Source organism: Rosa chinensis, chromosome 6, assembly GCF_002994745.2.
Source record: "Rosa chinensis cultivar Old Blush chromosome 6, RchiOBHm-V2, whole genome shotgun sequence".
NCBI classification, from domain to species: Eukaryota; Viridiplantae; Streptophyta; class Magnoliopsida; order Rosales; family Rosaceae; genus Rosa; species Rosa chinensis.
The window spans coordinates 16,385,233-16,400,262 of NC_037093.1; the positions used below are offsets into that span (position 1 = coordinate 16,385,233).

At 36.6% G+C, this 15,030-nt stretch overlaps 1 long non-coding RNA gene across 1 annotated transcript; it reads right to left on the reverse strand.

Moving 5' to 3' along the window:
* Positions 1-9,599: 9,599 nt before the first annotated feature.
* Positions 9,600-11,381, reverse strand: LOC121049896. The gene is made up of 3 exons (XR_005801586.1): positions 11,238-11,381; positions 11,078-11,154; positions 9,600-9,738 (listed from the first exon to the last, which is right to left on the reverse strand). It is a non-coding gene; the product is annotated as an uncharacterized LOC121049896 (long non-coding RNA).
* Between the last annotated feature and the right edge of the window lie 3,649 nt (positions 11,382-15,030).

Sequence of the window (15,030 nt, forward strand, 5' to 3'; positions counted from 1 at the left end):
TGCATGGTCTCCCATATTGCCATTGTCCATGGCCTCAAAATATAACAACCAGATATGTCATAGTATTCAATCATCTCACCGAAAACAACAACCTGCACGGAACAAAAACAACACCCAAAAATCTCGCTTACACTTGTTCAAATAAATTGCCGAACACAACCTAGTTCAAAGAAACATCATACCTCCGAATACCACTCCCCAAAATTCTCATCCTTCTTCTTGGTCAAACCGAGGCCGGTTTCTTTCTTCACCTCCTTCTTCTTCCCCCCTAATAATCAGTAACAAATTCCGAGCTAAGCTCACAGCAAAAGGAAATCAAAGTAAAAACCCGAAAACCGAGAAACGGAAAAGCAAGGCAAACTCACCACCACCACCACCACCTCCATGCTTGACTTTCACCTTGGCATTGGCATTAGGCTTCTTGTCACAGGTGTCAGCCATGTCCTGATTGTTCTAACCTAAAATTGGAGCATATCATACACACCACAATTAGGGCTCATTCAACAATTCTTAGCAGTTAAAATTCAGACCCAGAAGAACAAAAGCAGAGCAAGACTCAACATTCCAATAACGCCGAGTTGAAATCGGAAACCAAAAAAAAGAGATTTAACTTTGGTATTTCCAAGTTTCTGGCAATTCGAATTTTGGTTTAGTAGAAATGAAGCAAAAGAGTTTAGGGTTGAAGAAGCTTATGCATTACCTTAGCGAGCAGAGGGAAGTGAAGAGCGAGGTGATTGAGCTGAGCTGCAATCAGAGGAGGAGAGCTCTCTGAAGACATGGCGTGCTTCGTTGCAGACCGAGAGAGCGGCGGTGGTTGTGGGTGGCGGGGCTTGAGTGACAGGTCGGTGAGGCGAGAGAGAGTGAAAGCCCAAGCTGCGGCTGCCATGGAACAACCACGAGAGACTTGTGGCCTCGTGTGGTGCCTCTTGAATCTTGGGGGCTCGATTCTTGAGCTTCAGCTTCCATAGTGTTCCTCTTCTTCTTCTTCTTCACTCTTTTGATCGGATTCTTGAGCTTCGGCCATGGTTGCATACTTGCAGATCGAGATTGAGAGAGCTTTCATGAGAGATAGGGGTTTCGCACAGAGATAGAGAGAGAGGATGGTGAGAGAGATCCAAATAGACTGGGATCCAAATAGACTTAGGGTTTGTGAGAGCGGGATTGAGATTGAGAGCGTACCGAGATTGAGAGCGGACCGAGATTTAGGGTGTGTCTGAGAGGACTGAGTTTCATTTCGTTTTGTCGAGAGAGTTTCAGTGTGGGAGGTATAATTAAACTTCAAATAAAATCTAAAGTGACTCACACAACACAAACCTAACAAACTGTTGTAAGAGTGCACTACAAAAATCAAAATGCCAAACACATGGAGGGAAATATACCGCGCCCATAGCATTTTGGCTTAAAATGTTGCAGCTTATATTCCAACTTCACACAACAGAAAAGTATAACTTCTGTTGTCTAATTTCTACAACTTGCACTAGGTTTACCTTGTGGAAGACATTCAAGCAAGCTTCCTCAAAATTTGGCATCCAGTTTTCAATCACACAACGGAAACCTCAAGCACCGTTGTATCAAGTAGCCCAAATTTCAGATTTCAAGAGGCAACCAAGACTCGAGAGTGGAGGGAAATCTGCCGCTAAATTTTTAAGGCTCAGACGACGGACCATGCTTAATTTCCGTTGTGCAATGTAGTTCCTATAAAAAAGTTATCACTTTGTTGGCATTCACACAACAGAATTCAACCAGCACCGTTGTATGATTAAACTGACTTCAACACACAACAGATGATTTGTGTTCCGTTGTGTGATTAGTGTTGTGTGATTAACTTTTTGTACTAGTGATAGAAGATAATTATTCAATTATGCACAGGTTGAGAATGAGCTTGCTGATCCCAATAATGACATATCTAATACTTTGAAGTGGGTAGCAGAAGGGCCTTGAGAGACAGTGAAAAAGTATGCTGGATATTCTATAGATGGCTGCCATTTTCACACGAAGTCTCATGATAGTTCTCATGTCCAACAAAACAGTGGAGTGACTTTGGTAGCAAAGACAATGCAAATATCCAGTTCTAAAGATAAAATCCTAAAGAAGATGACATGACTTTCTACGGAACGATTCATGAGATATGGGAGGTCAATTATAATGATTTCACGCACACAATATTTAAGTGTGATTGGGTGAAAAGTACAACAGGTATCAAAACAGATGAGTTTGGGTTTATATTAGTTAACCTTGGTAGCATCGGACATAAGAATGATACCTTTGCAGTAGCTAGTCATGTGAAAAAGGTATTTTACATTAAAGATCCAAAAGATTCAAGGTGGTCAGTAGTACTTGCAGCTCCTCATACTGATTGGCTAAACGAAGATAATTTGGGGGACACAGCAATTGATCATCCATGTTTTACTCAAGCATTGCCATCTTTTGAATTATTTGATGCAATGCCTGAGAATGAGTTAGTTTATGTACGAGATGACTGTGAAGGCACATGGGTCGAACACTATGCTTCATAATCTGACTCATTTACTACTTGAATGGACTTCTGTCTATAATGGTGGTATATATAAAAGTTTTCTATATTATTAATTGCATATTAATTGTTTTGCTTTTGCCTATATCGGTTTTGTTTGAGGAGAAAGGCTTAATATGTCCCCTCCTATGTGTAAAATTGATGTTTTATTAAATGGAAATGTTATAATGCTATTGAATTTATTTTCTGTGCCCATGTAGCAGTGAGTTATTTATTTATATATAAATTATATGTTTGTACATTGTCTTTAATCTGTTATTGTTTGTAGAATCTTGCAGTTCTAGCCAAGATGAAACACTTCAAAGACAATCCTTTAGAATGCGATGATGAATATACGGATGAGGATGCAGATGACCAGGCCACAAACAAGAGGAAGGGGAGAGGTCCAACTTTGATGTCAGACTTGGTCCATCGTAGGGGCGGTAAGGGTCGTATAGAAGTTGGATATAACACAAAAGGACAGCCAGAAGGCAAGCATGGATCAAATTTAGCTAGTTTCATAGGAGTAATGGCGCGAAGCACTGTTCCAATTATATATGAAGATTGGAAAGCGTTACCACCTTCTTTAAAGGATAAGATATGGGACATGGTTCTGGTTAGTATCTTTACCACCTTCATTTTATGCTTGTATTTCATTATTTGGTCAAAAAATGTGAACTTTTTTAACTGCCAATTACTAGAAAGCATTCATCGTGGATATGAATAGTAGGAAGCATGTCATAAGCAGTGCTGGAAAGGCATGGAAATCATTCAAGAGCACTTTAACATCATCATATATATTGAAATTCAAACATCAGCCTCACAAGCTAAAGACTCCACCTCTTGGCTATGATTTCATCCTTCAAACACATTGGGATGCCTTTGTGAAGTCTCGATTAACAGAAGAATTTGCAGTATGTATAAATAAATGAATTAGTCAAATTGTTTTATTTTATATATCTTACTTATACAGTATGAATGATTCAATTACTGGTGTGGATGTGACTTTGATAGGAAATTAGAGAAGCTGCATCAAGGAGGCGAGCTCTCTATGTATACAATCATCGAATGTCTAGAAAAGGTTATGCCAAATTGGAAGAAGAACTAGTAAGCTCTGATTTTGTTTGTACAATTATGGGGTGCAACTTTGTGGCAATACTATAATCTGAGCATGTATTTTAATATTGAGCAGAAGTTGGCTTCAGGTGACCAAAATGATATTGATCGGTCAGTTCTGTGGAAGAAAGCACGTGTTGATAAAGATGGAAACTACTCAAATGAGGCAGTGAAACAACGTGTTGATAAAATTGTAAGTCCTTATTTGTCTGTTTTTAGTATTCCAATAGTCTAATTACAGATGTATACAATAACCTCAATAATGAGAACTTTATGCTTATAGGATGAAGTGACTAAACATGTTGAGGATGGTATTATATCAACAGCCGGTAGTAATGACATACTAGCAATGGCTTTGGAAAAGCCTGAATATTCCGGTCGTGTAAGAGGTGTTGGAAGCAATGTCACACCTATTTTGTACTTCAATACTCCAAGGTGTCGATCTCAATCCACCCAAAATCAGTTGCTGCAACAAATGGAGCAAATGCAGAACCAGCTTTTAATGTTTACTCAACTACTACAACCTGATCAATTGTTAATGATGCAACACATGGTCCAAGGTAGCCGTGTGTCTGACAAATCTAGTTGCTCAGTTCAGAAAGACAAATATGAGACATTATCTAAGGAGGAGGTGTCTAGGGTGGAAATGATGAAAGGAATTGAGAAGAAATCTAAGAAAGCTACATTTAACGTCAATGTTCAAGAGGCTTTGAAGAGTAGTACTAAAATTCCAGAAGAAATCAAGAAGGTATGCTACTTTTGTAAATTTCATTTATTTGAATAAAATGCCATGATTGATTTAACAAATTCATTAATTTTTTTCCAAGGTAAAGCAACACAATAAAGAAGAATCAGCTTTGAAACCTGGAAAAAACAAACAAGATGGCTATACAGAGGTTCCCAAAGACAAGCCACAAGATATTGAGAAGGTACGTACATATAATCTTTTAGATGCTTAAACTACATTTATAGTAATTAATAAAAATGATGTAAACACTTTTTCTTGGCCAGTCAAAGAAGTGCAAGTTAGCTGTGGGGAATATCAATAATGTTGTTGCAATGGGAATGGTGATTCCATTAGATGGGCCAATTCATGGAGTGCCATTAGGGGATGGTAACGTACGCGTTTCTGTTGAAGTACCTATCAAGGGTGAGGCTCTTCTGCCAATACCTATTGGTGATGAAATTGTGACTCTTAGACAAGCAATTGGGACTCATGTAGCTTGGCCTCGGAATCTTGTCATAGTGACCAATGAAAAGGTATGATTTACATCATGAGATTTTATTTTCTATGAATAGTAGTGATTCTCTATCACCATCATATATATATTGACCTATACTCTTTGTTTCACTGTTAGCCCAAGCTAAAGACTCCAAATGCATCATTTAAACACTCGTTGCCACAAAACTTGTACAAGATGCCTCTATCTGTGCGATTTCTATTGCGTTTTGCTAAGACAATGCGAGAAGAAAAACCATTGAAGGTGGCCATTGAGTCTGGTGTCTTCGGATATGAACAAGACACTTATCTGAACAAAGATGACGTCATTGAATTTTGTTCGATGGAACCAGTCTCTTCTGTTTGCATGACAATCTACATGAGGTTAGGCTAAAACCACGATTTTTAAGTATCTACTTCATTCGAAATTGTTAGTATTATCTATTAAGTTGTTCATTGTTGGCTTTGTTTTGCTTAAGACATCTGTGGTCATTATTAAAGAAAGATCATAAGGATAACTTGTATGGATTTGCGGATCCATCTTCCTTCTCTCATGATTCTGGAAAACGAGATGAAAGATCGTTTGCATTGTCAATAAGATTAGAGAAAAGCAAGGAACAGCAATTGATTTTTGCTTCTTACAATTTTGGGTAAGTTAATCTAAAATGTCCACGTTTAATTTCATTTAGTGTTGTATGTGAAAATGAAGAGCTGTAAAATTAATTTGTTTCATGTAGGTTTCACTGGGTTATGGTTGTAATTAATCCTTATAGTGATATGGTGTATTACTTGGACTCCCTTAATCCTGTTGACATAGACCATGGATTAAAGGGTGTTATAGATGTGTACGTGATTCTCTTACTTTTTCGTATGAGATTTCATTTGGTTTTGACACAATATGCTTAGTGTATAATGGGTTCATATACATGCATGTGTGCAGCGCTCTAAGGATGTTTAATGCCCAAAAAGGAAGGAATAGAAAAAATGCTATTTGGAAAATCATACAGGTAATCTGTTCAAGTTATGATCTCTATATTGACTGTTGCAGTTTCAGTTCAGTTTTTAAGCTAAAGTGCCTTAGACTAATACACCCCTCTGTTTCTCTCTCTCTCTCTCTCTAAGTGCTTGTTTATTTCAGTTTTAGATGTGTTGTTATAGCACCTGACCATGCAAATCTGATCAGATGGATAATGAATGCCAAAATATGCAAGGACCATGTTATATAATTGATTTATATAGTTTGTTGCTTATATGTGGAATGTTCAATTGACAGGAGAGGTTCCACTAATGATATTCTTACTTAATACGATTTACTTAACTGAACTTTGTAGTGTCCTACTCAACCTGGAAAAGTGGAATGTGGATATTATGTAATGAAGTTCATGAAAGCAATCATTGAGGAGCCAACCATATTAACAAGAAGCAAGGTTAGCTCTTAAATGATTAGAATAGCTAGTGTAATTCCTATTGCAATTAAAAATTGTTTCTATGCTGGTTTTGGTAAAAATAACAGACTATATATTGTACATGCTTGCTGGTATTACTTGTGGAAACAAATAATAAAAGGAAATTTATTGCTTTATATTGATTGTTGTTGCAGTTCAACAACCAAAGTTACAATCAAGAAGAGATAGATGATGTACGAGTAGAGTGGGCTGATCTTGTTGAAACATTACTTCAAGATGATGTAGAATAGTTTGGTAATTGGTATATTTTGCAAAGTATATATTAAGCTGAGTTTTTGTGCATGCCCATGTAAAGTTTTAGATCAGCTAGCTTTTTGTAAGCACTAGAAGTACATGTAATCTAATCTCACCAAGACTCGCGGTTGGCAATGTGTATTTTGGATGCCACAAGTCTTGGGATAATTTGTACACATTGCTTGGAATCTCCATGACAAAAATAGTGTAAATGGATGACATTAATTTGCCTCTTTTTTTTTAAATCATATAATGTCTACAATGACGTTTTTTTTTTTAATTTAAGGACACACACTGCGTGTCCTCGTATGTGATATATGACCGTTTTTAACCTTATAAAGATATCTTTTGCTAGTCCTCCAATATGTACAATGACATTTTTTTTAGTTAAGAGGACATTTTGGAAATGTCCTAGTAAATATTTGAGGACATTTTTTTGAAGATTTAAGGACACTTAAAATGTGTCCTAGTAAACTTTACATGACCTTTTTTTGAGTTTTAAGGACGCTTTTGTGATGTCTTAGTAGACATTAGATGACACCCTTTTAGAGCTACAAGGACGTTTTTTAAGTGTCCTAATAGATATTTTATGACGTTTTTTAAACGTCCTAAAAAATGACTTACAATGACTCCTTGATAGATGACGCTTTTTTTGCGTGTCATCTAAAGTTTTTAAAGACGTTTTTCGAACGTCCTTAAATGCTTTTTTTGTAGTAGTGACTTCTTCCAAGTTCCAATTAACAGACTGAAAAATGAATAAAAATATGATATGCTATGATTCTGCTTTTTTTTTTTTGGCTATGGTTCTACTGTGTATAAGCTCAGTAGCATTCACAATACATGTGACACTTGATTTAACGTACATAATCAATCCCATAACTGCCACAGTGTCTGATACCTGAGAAACTGCAGCGGTGACTCCAAAAACCCCTCCAGCAACTCCAACAGCCCACCTTTAGTTAGATCTTGCAGCTTGTGATAACCAGAAAACAAGGTTTTTCCTCTCAAGGAAATCTCTCCACATGGCACACTAGAAATTGCATCATATCCCAGTTCTGGGACCAACTCAAGCCATGCTTCAATAGTTGTTGGGGGGAACCAACCACAGCTTTCAGTAATTTCAGCACGATTTAAGAAACTGATGAAATGTAGATCTCTTCTTTTCATATATATCTGCTTCTGTGTTGTGGTAGCTGATTTAGAAAATTAAGGTCATTTGAATGACCACAAAAGCATTCATACTCGACATCTCATACGCCAAACACATTATCATGAATTAAGGTGAGAAAGCATGTTGAGTCAAATACTCAACCTTGTTTAATTTCCTCAATCTTCACTATGATTTAAACTGATTCAAGTATATATTAATTATGATATGCAGTCAATGTATACACAATCCTAACAACTTGCACCTCAAATATCAAGTATTCAAAGAAATAGCTTATCATCTACTTTTTAAATATATAGAACAGTTTGGTAGGCAAGATAGAATATGTACAAAGAATACCACGTGATAATAGAAAACAAGAAAAGGAGAAGGAAATAACTTTTATAAAAACGGAAGTTGTGTAAATCAACAAGGCACCTCAATGTTCTACATAAGTTACTTACCTCTACATCAGCTCAATCAAACTGAAATAGTCCTTCAATCCTTAACAAATTCAGTTTGTCATAGCCCAAACTCTGATATTACCTTGGTTCCCATTGACTCATAGAGTCTTCCATCAATAAATAGCTACAGATCTGAGATGTCATAATAGTTTAGAACTCTTAGTTTCCTCTCTTTGCGAATCTTGATTGAAATCAAATTGAGTCTGAGATTTTATGATAGTTAAGGACTAGTAATACATTATTCCACTACAAGTAAAAAGGTCCAATAAGGATCTATGAGACCAATAGCGTCTACATCTCTGATATGACCAATAAACAGAGGAAAAGCGAATAATATATGCATTTGTTTTATTGTGAACCATAGCAATAAAGTAACACCTTCTACTCATAGTTTCCAACACCTGCTTATCTTACGGGAAAGTTTTCCGTATTCTGAGGTAAAGTTGGACGAGGCTGGTTGCCTCAGAAACACACTTGACCACAAGGACACATCAATAGTATCCAAAGCAACCAAGCAACTTGGTAAACAAAATTGACAATTGGGGTCAAACAGTCTCAGTATTCTATTACTGACCTTTTTAAACCCAAGCTTGTGCTTTGTCTTGTGAAAGAGACTTCTTCAGATACACCAACTTCTTGTTATTCAAACCTTTCAGTAGCTTAGAATAAGACTGCCAATGAAAAATGCCAACTGATGAGCTGCCTAACTTATATGCATATTGGAACAGGGTATGGTTCCACCAGAGGAAACTCTATTCGCAATACCTGCAGGAACCAATTTAGGCATAAATTTTACGATAACAAAAAACCAGGGCAAATATTTCTCAAGTTAATTATAATGTAGTGGTACTCAACAAGAAACTGATCAAATGAAAAAGAAAATCATTGCAATTGCATAAAAATAATTGGACGCTGCATATGAAAAACTTAATCTCACTTTTCTTAAATCATGCCTTCAAGTATATATCATTCTAAATCAGACACTGAAAATATATATTTGGTGATCGATCAACACAATTCTGAACTTTTTACTTTTGAATAAGGAAATAATTTCAGATAACAATACTATAAACTCAGAAAATAGAAAGACCTTGAAAGATCGATCAACACAATCATGATCTGAATTTTTTTAGTTTTGAATGAGGGGGAAGTAATTTCAGATAACAATGCTATAAACTCAGAAAATAGAAAGACCTTGAAAGAATTTAGTGAAATATGACTAGTGCAATAGATCAAACTTCGAAAACAAATTTAATATCGCTTTCCATAATGCAATTTTTCATGTATCAGTTACATGGAACCAGGCTTGGTAAACTAGTTCAACTACTATATCCACACAAATGGAGAATGCCAAACAGAGTTGATATTAATTATTACAAACTATTTTGAAACTCCAAAGATATAAAAAAAAAAGGGAGAGTCTAAAATGTAACCTGCATTCGTCACATTTGGTCCATAGACAATGCTTTACCAACATTGCTGCATTAGTACTAATTACAGCTTTCCAATCTCCAGATGTGCATCAGTATATATTACTTATGCAGTCGGTCACTGTTTGGGACAATAACTTTCCAGTAGTCCTGCAATATCATTATTGTTCAGATGTCAGTCCTCTATTTTGCTACAAATGTTTGTTATTATCTCTGAAACTACTGAAGCAAAAATGAGAAAAATTTCACAAAAGAAAACGATACCAATAAACACAAATTCATATTGAGGCAACTACAGCTGTATAACCAACTATTGGTAATACTTCAACGAAGTTACTTTGGAAAAAAAATATAAACTATAAAATAAATCTGCTTTCACAGGACGACTTTACTCAAAATTGTATTAGTACCCTTAGTTTAATTAGTTGGTAAAAAATCTGTAATTTGATGGCCAACCACAAAGATTCCAGCATAATTTGATCTAATATGGGGTCCAATCTCTGCCAAAATGAAAGTATAAATCTCCCCCAGTTGAGGGTCGGTACAAACCCCAACTTTAATCATAATGACACAGTTAACACCACTAACATCACCAAATAGAAAGCAACGAATTGGTTTAACAAGCTTGTTGCAAACTGAAATTTTTTATTCCTAGACAAAACTGTCTTGGAGAATGACGTCCTCACATGTTGTCTTGGCAAAAACAACAAATCTTGAAGATGTTACAATTGACTATAACTGCTCACTAAATTGGGTTGCATCCACGTGATTTAAATTTTTGTCTTGGCAAAACTAGCATTTTAAACAGGCAGAGCATACATGTATGAAACAGATTAAGGATTAAATATTTCATTTGAGAATGAGGAACTAATTTCATATTGATAGTGCTACAAAAATGAAAATAGTCTTGTACTGACCTTTTCAGTAACAAAACTACTAAATCTCCATGACCAAACTGTTCTCTGCTAGTTTATTTAAAATGAGGTACATCTATGATTTAAAACTGTCCCATAGACCAAATATAGGTACAGGACCTGGTGAAGTCCATCACCAGATTGCACCCAAAACAACTTATGCCAAGTTACAGGAGCTATTCTGCGACAATTTTTTTTTTTTTCCCTTCTGAAGAGGCAGAATAAGCACTAATTCGGAAACATGAAGATAGAATATCTTAAAAAGCTAGAATATTGAAATTTCTAACTGTGTTAAGTTGTTTACCACACTGTCTGTAAGGAAAAGTATATGGTCTGTTGACAACATGAAAGGAGAGGGGAATAAATTTTATATAAATGGAGTGCCATAATAGGAAGAAACCAAGATAACAATCAAAGGGTCCAAATATACAAGGCAAGTTGGTCTTTGCATTTATATCATGTTTAGTACAACAAAATTGGATTATGAAGGTTCTAGTACCGAAATATAATTCATCAGTGGCTTCAAAAATATATCTAGTTACGATAATGACATAATAGTTTGGAAAATAACTCACAGCAGGGATTTTGTTATCTTGAACAAAAGCTATTGAAACTTCAGCGTGGTTGATGATGAACTCAACTGCATTAGCACCTGCAACATAAGCAAGAAAAATCGGTCAAATAAATTTCAAGATAAACTGAAAATGCACAGTCCAATATTCTCTCTGAACCCACCACAGGTTAACTCCTATAGAATTGAAACACTGTTTGGCAAGTTTGGTCGCGACTGAACTTTCTTTGTGGCTAGCTTTCAAACACATGGTACTGTTCAGTAGTTTCCAAACTTAAAGTTGTAGCCGAGAATTCGATAGGCAACTACCAAGCATTGAGTAGCCAGCCATTGAGTTCGATTTACAAAAGATGGTGAATTGATATATTTTGGAAAGGTAAAAGTGAAGACCATTTAGAATTGCCTTCATTTACTCAGAAAGTTACTTTGAAACCTCACAAAATATGGATGAAGCCTCTAGAAATTAATCTCAAGAGTGATTGCAGCTAGCAGAGACTTAAAAACGAATCGGTTCCTCCAGTATATAACTTGACTCATGCCAAGAATCCAACTACCAACAAACACCACCCTTGAATTCTCCTCCAGTTTCTAAATGGCAAGCATTGCTGTTCTCCTCACCATACTCATCTTCCTCTTCTCCGGAATGCTCGCTACGAGTGTCCAAATCAAAATACCTGAGCTTTGGTTTCGTAAAAAAAAAAAAAAAAGGTACTTTGAAACTTAAAATGAAAATCCTTTTAGTGCAAAACCAAGAAATCCCAAATACCTAAAAATTGTTGTAAAACATAAAGTGAGGGTCTGCACGATTGTTTTCAGATCGAATCTGCTTGACTTCAATCTTTTGATGCTCCTGTTGTTGCTGATTGAAGAAGAACTTTAGTGCAATATGTTTGGTGTTGTCTCATTTGATGAAACACGTCTTCATTTGCTCGATACAAGCATCATTATCCACGTGGATAGTCGTTGGTTTATTAGTGGTGGAATGCAGTCCACATGTGATTCGAACATGCTTTGTGATGGCTCTCAACCATACATATTCATGTATTGCTTCGTGAAGAGCCAGAATTTCAGCATGATTCGAAGAGGTAGCAACAAGAGTCTGTTTCATAAACCTCCAAGAGATTGCAGTATTCCCAATGGTAAAGACATAATCAGTTTGGGAACGCGCCTTGTGCGGGTTTGATAGATAGCCTGCATCAGCATATCCAACAAGGCGAGCATCATTTTAAGGATTAAGGGGGTTTGATCTATTTCTTGATGCATAGGGATTGAATAAGCCCATGCATGTCTGCTATACCTCTAAGGTAGCGAAAAATGTGTTTTATGCCATTTCAGTGTTGGCGCATAGCTATATCTAGCTAACAAGTTCACATCGAATGAGATCTCCAATCTAAGTCATTAAGCCAAGTACAATAATGCACTATTGCACTTAGCTATGGAATTTCCGACACCAATATCTCTTCGTTATTATCTACAGGATAATACGGTTCTATCTAGACTTCGGACGACTATGGGTGTGCTTACTTTTATCATCATTAAAGCATCTTAACATTTTCTAGATGTAATTTAATGGACCAAAATTTCATCTACACTATGCTCGGGCTCCAGGTCAAGACAATAATTTGTTCTCCCAAGGCCTTTCATCTCAAATTCCAACTTCAAGTGCTTTGCGGTTTCCTTGATCTCTTCTGGAGTATCTATCAAATTCATGTCATTCACAAAGACCACCATAATTGTAAAATCAAAACTTGTTTCCTTAATAAACACGCACGGGCATAGTTCATTATTCACATATCCCATCCCAATCAAATATTCATTTAGATGGTTATACCACCTCTATCTAGATTGTTTTAATCCATAAAGTGAACACCTCAAAACTAATGGAGAGCATGTTCCGTGGTCTAGAACTATTTGCATTGGGTACCTTAAGTCCTTCAAGAACTTTCATGTGTATCTCTATATCATGATCCCCAAAGAGATAAGTTGTGACCACATTTATAAGCTGCATATTCAATTTTTTAGAAACTAGCAAACTGATAAGGTAGCGGAATGTTATGACGTCCATTAAGGGAGAATATGTCTCCTCGTAATCAATCAAAGGGCGTTGAGAAAATCCTTGCGCCACTAGATGAGCATTGTGTATCATAATCCCGTTTTCTCATTACGCTTCCTTACAAATACCTATTTAAATCCTACAAGTTTAACATGGGGAGGTGTAGGAACAACAGGCCCAAACACCTTTCTCTTTGTCAAGGAATCTAATTCGACCTGGATTGCTTATTTCCTTTTTGGCCAGTTGTCTCTTCATTGATATTCATCAACAAAGAAAGGTTCGATTTCATCGCTTGTTATAGTTTCGGTGGCCACCCGAAATACAAACACATCATTGATGATAATCTCATTCCGATTTCAAATCTCACTAAATTTACCGAGATTTCTCTATTCTCGGGAATGGGTTCAAATGTTGGAGCGTCCCCCAACATGGTCTCTTCTAGGATGTACCCATAATCTGAATTTATCTTGTGAGATGAATCGGTTTGAGATTGTGATGTCAAGAAGATTCGTTTGTGCCAAGTTTACCCTCTTCTAGGGATAAGAATCCTTCGAACCTAATGGTCTACCTCGCTTCTAGGTAGGGACATATGACTGGTTAGTCACCAAGGTCGTACCTCATCCATTTGGGACGACACGTCCTACAGGGACGTCTATCCTTGCAGGCACAATTGTAGCAGGTATATGTGATCTCGTCACTTTAGCTAGATCAAATGAAGCATCTGGCATATTTTGGGCTACACTCTGTAGATCTAGAATTCTTCGCACTTCAATATCACATTGTGTGGTTCGGGGATCAAGATGAGACATAGTGGGTACATTTCATGTTAATTCCGCTGTTCATCAGGAATTGTGACATTCTTATCTCCCCCTAACGGCGGGAAGACTGTCTCATCAAAGTGACAATCTGTAAATCTAGCAGAAAAGAGATCGCTTATCAAAGGCTCTAAATAGCACATAATGAATGGGATTCATGATCGACATACATGTCTATCATTTGTTCAGGACCCAAATTTGTACATTGTGGCGGCATAATTGGCACGAGAACTGCATACCCAAATGCGCATAAGTACAAAACGTCAGGTTAGTACCTAGTCACCAGGTGTAACAAGGAGTAAGGTTGGGTAGTAGTAGGCCTCAACATGACCAACATGGCTGCATGCAAGATTGCATAGCCCGACGCAAAAACTAGAAGCTTGGTGCACATTACTAAGATTCTATTTGTGAGACCATCTTGGGTATGAACATAGGGAACTATATGTTCAACATCAATCCCAAGAGATATGCAATAATCATCAAAAAACTTCTATGTAAACTCTTCGGCATTATCAAGTCTTATGGACTTTATGGGATAATCCGAGTGGTGAGCCTCAATTTCAAGATCTAGGCAAAAGTTTAGCAAAAGAAACATTTTCTTGTGGATAATAGTGTAACATGTGATCACTTTGTCAATACATCAACCAAAACCATTAATATTTAACTGGTCCGCATGGTGGTTAGATATGTCCACAAATTTCCCTTGCATTCTGTGCAAAAAAATGGTGGTGTATGTATTAGTCTTTGCATATGATGGTCTAGTATTAAATATTCCTAACTAGTAAGCTTAGCATAGTGTGTCATTAACCCTTATTCAGAAGGGGATGCAAGTGCAAGGAGTTGAGAATACGGTGCATCATACTTTGACCTGGGTGTCCCAAACGGCCATGCTATAGCAAGTAGTTGCTCGAATTGTTTATGCAAAGATATTCCACTCCTTTTTCTCAGTGGTTTCAACGTGGTAACCGTTGGTTCGAATATCCTTAACACTTAATAACGTTATTCTGGAATGTGGAGAATATAAGGCCTCATTAATGGTAAGTTCAGTACCATTGGACAACATATAGTGGGTTTTGCCATAGCCTCTAT